Here is a 6485-nt window from a genome sequence, read left to right on the forward strand (position 1 = left end):
TTATTATACTTTATTTTATTTAAATTTATCTTGTTCCAATATTATACACATACAAACAAAAGTATTAAACCTATATATATATTAATATTTTAATAAATTCATTAATATATGAATTACTATCATTTAATCTTTTTAATTCAATTTTTCAAGTGTTTTAAAGGATTATTGTCAATTTAATCACAATTTATGTAATAAGGAATTAAAGGTAATATGTATTTATTGTTTTTATTATAAATAGACATGAATGTATACAAAAATTTCGACCAAATAAATCTTTACTGGCAGTCTCCTTAATTTACGTGATAGATGTTTCTAAGCAGGCCATAACAATAAAGAATAATTAAATTATATTATCCAAATCTAGTGAAACAGGAGTCAAAGATGTGGGAAGGGTCACAATCAACCATATCTATAATGGAACATAATTGACATAATTACTTTAGCTTTTTGTTTTGTTTCAAATGTATATCAGGTGTGCACATGTGTGCAAGAAAGGAGCTTTTTTTTTTCAAGCACACATGTAACACAGTGATCAATGAAGTAGTCGAAAATTTTGAAAATCAAGATTTCAAGATTTATTATCATTTATTTATGTTTTAAAAGGGACAATTTATCGGTACTTATATTAGTGTAAGATAACAAATACTTAATAAAATAACTAAAGTACCGACAAGCTGACTAGTACATCATCATTTTAATACTATTTGTTTAGGACACATATCGAGCAAGTCTAAACTCTAAATAGAAGAAGCTTTTTAGGTGTTTGAACGAGTCAAGTGGGATTGATACACTATGTCAGTATTGATATAGTATTTGTTTATGACACAATAAATGGTGATTTTTGTGTGTTTTTCATTGGGGGTAAAACGGTGACAGTTCCAATACGTAACGGTTGAATTATTCAATTCATGTTTGAGGCTCTTATTTATGATTTCCTATAGTTGGTTATTTGAATTATTGAAGTATCAGTGGTCAATTTGTAAGCAAAGGATGTTATATGGTTTTTGAATCATTCCACTTTGTGATACAATTATGATTCAATCAATCAACTAAATCTATGTACTATATAAATCTTTTGTATTACGTAATACGTATAAGTCAATCACATCGCAACCTTTCTACTTTAACAAAATTGTATAGATTATAATTTGCGAAACTCAACATGTATTAATACACATGAATAAATGGATACAATCGTAAATTCGTATTGCATGATCCAAAATACAAAGAAATGAACTCGAAAATTATGCCAAGCGAAAACTATTGGTCACTAGGTCGTTTCCTATGGACCTACAAAATTTCAGGCCAATTGGAGTCCGTTAAAAAGATTCTATAGAATCAACGTTGTTAATACATACGAAAAAATGGATATAATTATAAATTTGTGTTACATGACTCCAAAACACCAAAAAATAAGCACAAAAGTCATGGCAAAGCGATAATCGCTAAGTCGTTTCCTATGAACCTACAAAATTTCAACTCAATCGGAGTCCTTCAAAAAAGTTCTACAAATCAACATACTAATACATACAAAAAAATGAATATAATCATAAATTGGTGTTGCATGACCCTGAAACGCCATAAAATAAACTTGAAAGTTATGTCGAAGTAATAAGTTATTGGCCACTAGGCCATTTCATATGGACTTACGAAATTTTAGGCCAATCAGAGTCCGTCAAAATATTTTTTTTATAAAATTAGCATGTACACACACAAAAAAGTGGATACAATTATAAATTCGTATTGCATGACTTAAACGCTAGAAAATAAACTCGAAAATAATGGCGAAGCAATACGTATCATTTCCAGTGGACCTACAAAATTTATGCCCAATCAAAATACGTCAAAAAACTTCACCATGTACTATTACACATGAAAAAGTGGATATACTCATAAATTCGTATTGCGTGACCTCGAAACACCAGAAAACAAACTCAAAAATCATGGGGAAGCAATGAGTATTGGTCACTAGGTCGTTTCTAATATACCTACAAAACTTCAGGAAAACCAGAGTCCGTCAAAAAATCTGCAAAGTTAACATGTACTAATATATACAAAAAAGTGAATATCATAAATTTGTATTGTATGATCCCAAAATGCCAGAGTAAATCCAAAAGTCATGGCGAAGCTGTGAGTATTGGTTATTAGACATTTTCTTATGGACTTACGAAATTTAAGGCCAATCGGAGTTCGTCAATTGTTTTTTAACAAAATCAACATATGCTAATATACATGAAAAAGTAGCTATAATCATAAATTCGTAATGCAAGATCCCGGAATGCGATAAAATAAATCCGAAAGTCATGATGAACATATGAATATTGGTCACTAGACCTTTTCTCAGGGACCTACAAAATTTAAGGCATATCGGAGTCCATAAAAAAACTTCTATAGAATCAGCATGTACTAATACACCCAAAAAAGTAGATATAATCACAAATTTATATTGCATGACCGTGAAACGTCATAAAATGAATCCGAAATGCCAAAAAACGATGTCAGTCATGACAAAGCAATGTGTATTAGTTACTAGGTTGTTTCCTATAGACTAACGAAATTTCAGGCTGGCCGTAGTTCGCCAAATTGTATTTTACAAAATCAGTATGTACTAATACATAAGAAAAATCAGATATGATCACAACTTCGTATTGCATGACCCCAAAACATCAAAAATAAATTTAAAAGTCATGGTAAAGCGATAAGTATTGTTACTAGGCTGTTTCCTATGGACCTACGAAATTTCAGGCCAATCATAGTCCGTCAAAACAATTAATGAATCAGCATGTACTAATACACATGAAAAAGTAAATATAATCACCAATTCGTATTGCATCTGTCACGACCCAAACCGATGGGCCGCGACGGACACCCGGTACCTTACTCAACCGAGTACCAACGTAACGTATCTTTCTTATTATTTAATCATATACACGTGGCATACGGGCCTAATAGGCCAACATGATCATTTACAAACTCAAAACATAGGCCGACAATGCCGTACAATCTTTCACGTACACCACATATGTCTACAAGCTTCTAAGAGTACATAATTGTCATAAAGGTCGGGACAGAGGCCCGCCATACCAAACCATACACATCTAAATCATACTGACCAAACAAGCAACTCCAGAGCAAATGGAGTGCACCAATATCTTCTGCTGAGCTGATCGCCTACTTGGAGGACTCTCGACCTGTCTATCGAGACATGCGGGCATGAAACGCAGCGTCCCCAGGCAAAAGGGACGTCAGTACAAATAATGAACCGAGTATGTAAGGAATGAAAATCAGTAAATAATAGACATGAGAGAAACATAGAGTAAAAGACTCGACATATACGTCTGCATAGCTCTGTGAATCATTTCATTTTTATAATGTCATACCATGCATTGGTATATGTGTTCATAACATCGTCAAGCCTCTGAGGGCACCCCATCATATCATCTTGGCCACTGTGGGCAAATCATCAACGTATACCAGCTGATCAGGTGGTGATGCGTATATAACGCCATAACCTTTTCCCATATCCCATATACATATAATATACATATATATGCGTATATAACGCTATCTGGTCATGAGTTAATGTATATGTATAAATGCATGAAATGCATAAGAAATACGTTAATAATATTTTCTCGGAATGTCATAAAAATAATATGCCTTAAGAAATACGTTAATAAGATTTTCTCGGAATGTCATAAAAATAATATGCCTGTCGGATAAATTTTATCAAATACGTATTTTTCTGAGACCCATGAACAGAAGATATAATAATAATTCACATGGGGAATCAAGAATATAGTCATCCCTAATATTTCTATGAATAGAGTCGTTTATGGAAACTGTGCGTTTGCTCGTTTCTTTCAGTATCATTTGGGTCATGCCAAAAAGAAAGAAGGGATAGCCTTAGCATACCTGGAGTAGGAAAAAATCCGTATGATATTCTTGGAAAAGGTTGCATCGTACTCTCTTAGAATCACAAAATCTCGCGTTGCTAATGTGCTAAGAAATTTCGTCGAAATTGTTTTGTTGCAAGAATTTTGTTGAAAGGTTGTCGGATGGAGTTCTAGCGTCTGGTTTGGAAATGTCTTGAGTTTGAATTAGAAGGAAATCAAAGTTGGAATGTTTTATGAGACCAACTTGTAAGAATTTCTAACGTTTTTGATTATAGTACTTTTGTATACAAATTCTAAGGAATTAAGTGTCTTTTAACTATCAATTAGGTTGCCACCTAATCAAAAGTGACTAAGAGTCACTTATTTGGAAAGTGGCTTGCTGCCACGTTCCTTTTCCTTGCTTATCTTTAAAGACTTAGTTAATTAGTATTATCTTATTTAACTAATTAATCCCTCATTAATCAATAATTAATCAATTATTCACATAATTAAGAATTATCTCAAATCACTTAAATACTACTCACTTTTAACATACCTTATACACCTCACTATCATGGTCATGTGGTAGCTTGTAGGGTACTAGTCCATAAATACCGGGCATTATAGCTCGGACCGTATTTTATTCCAAAATGCCAAACTTCGACGAAATTCATTTTCTTCGATTTGCTTACCCTCTCACCTTCACTAATTTACTCATCACTTGTTTGAAATAGTATAATATTTGTAACCTAAAAATAATCTTATTCCCGAGCTTGCGTCGATTAACTTACGACGAAACTTTAATGTCCGAAAATGCGGGATGTAACATCCCATTCCCGTGCATTCATTAATTCACTTATGGCATACTTTCATGTACGAAAATATGGGGGGTAACAGCATCCCCCCAAAACACCAAACACTGAACTCGAAAATTGTGGCAAAGCGATAAGTATTGGTCATTAAGCTGTTTTCTAAGGACCTACGAAATTTCAGGTCAATCAAAGTTCGTCATAAAAATTATGCATAATCAACATGTACTAATATCTACGAAAAAGTGGATATAATCATAAATTCGTATAGAATAACCCGGGAACACAATAAAATGAACCCAAAAGTCATGGCAAAGCTATGAGTAATTGTCACTAGGTCGTTTTCTATGGACCTTTCCTCGTTTTTGGCGTTTTAGGGGCATAAAATAGGAATTCATGACGATTCTCGAATTTTTGTGTGTTATAGTCCATGTCATCTGCATGAATTCGGGCAACCGGCCCGAATCTCCTAAAATTTTACGGGCCCTTCATAAGGACCTAATGAGCAATAATCATTGCTTCACAATGACTGTTTCTCATTTTTGACGTTTTAAGGCCATAAAATAGGAATTCATGACGGTTCCCAGATTTTCGTGTACTGCCATCTATATGAATTCGGGAAACCAGCCCCGAATCTTCTAAAATTTTGCGGACCCATAAAAAACGACCTAATGAACAATAGGCATCGTTTACCCATGATCGTCCTTGTTTTTTTTTTTTTGGCATTTTTGGCGTTTTAAGGCCATAAAACAAGAATTTAGGATGATTCTCGAATTTTCGTGTGGTATAGTCCACGCTATCTGTATGAATTTGGGTGACCGACCCCGAATCTCCTAAAGTTTCGCGGGCCCATAAAAGGGCCTAATGAACAATAGTCATTGCTTCATCATGACCATTCTTCATTTTTTAGTATTTTAGGGCCATAAAACAGGAACTCGGGACGATTGACGAATTTTTTGTGTGTTAGTCCACGCCATCTGGATGAATTCGGGAAACCGGCTCCGAATCTCCTATTATTTTGCAGGCTCATAAAAAATGACCCGATAAACAATAGTCATCGCTTCGCCATGACCGTTCCTAATATTTTGACATTTTAGGGCCATAAAACAAGAATTCATGACGATTCCCGAATTTTCGCGTGCAATAGTCCACGCCCTCTGCATGAATTTGAGCGACCGGTCCCGAATCTTCTAAAATTTTGCGAACCCATAAAAAATGACCTAATGACTAGTAGTCATCGATTTGCCATGACCGTTCCTCATTTTTTGGTATTTTAGGGCCATAAAACAAGAATTGAGGAAAAAGAATACACGATGATTCATAGATTTTCGTGTACTATAGTCCATGCCATCAGTATAAATCAGGCGACCGGCTAGGAATCTCCTAAAATTTTGCAGGCACATATAATTTAGTGAATAATAGTCGTCCCTTCGCCATGATCGTTCTTTGTTTTTTGGCGTTTTAGGGATGCCATAAAATAGGAATTAAGGACGATTCCCAGATTTTCGTGTGCTATAGTCCACGCTATCTGCAAGAATTCGGGCGATCGGCACCGAATCTCCTAAAATATTGCGAGCCCGCCAAAAACAACCTAATAAACAATAGTCATTGCTTCACCATGCCATTCCTCATTTTTGGCATTTTAGGGTCATAAAACAAGAATTCAGGGCGATTCCAAAATGTTCGTGTGCTATCGTCCACGCCATCTACATGAATTTGGGCGACCGGCCTCGAATATCCTAAAATTTTAAGTGCTCATAAAAAATGACCTAATGAACAATATTTATCGCTTCGCCATGAT

At 34.5% G+C, this 6485-nt stretch overlaps 1 long non-coding RNA gene across 1 annotated transcript; it reads right to left on the minus strand.

Moving 5' to 3' along the window:
- Positions 1–2811: 2811 nt before the first annotated feature.
- On the minus strand, positions 2812–5586 carry LOC142174838 (uncharacterized). Its single transcript, XR_012703917.1, has 2 exons — positions 3916–5586; positions 2812–3195 (listed from the first exon to the last, which is right to left on the minus strand). It is a non-coding gene; the product is annotated as an uncharacterized LOC142174838 (long non-coding RNA).
- Between the last annotated feature and the right edge of the window lie 899 nt (positions 5587–6485).

This window comes from Nicotiana tabacum, chromosome 20 (assembly GCF_000715075.1).
Source record: "Nicotiana tabacum cultivar K326 chromosome 20, ASM71507v2, whole genome shotgun sequence".
Classification (NCBI taxonomy): domain Eukaryota; kingdom Viridiplantae; phylum Streptophyta; class Magnoliopsida; order Solanales; family Solanaceae; genus Nicotiana; species Nicotiana tabacum.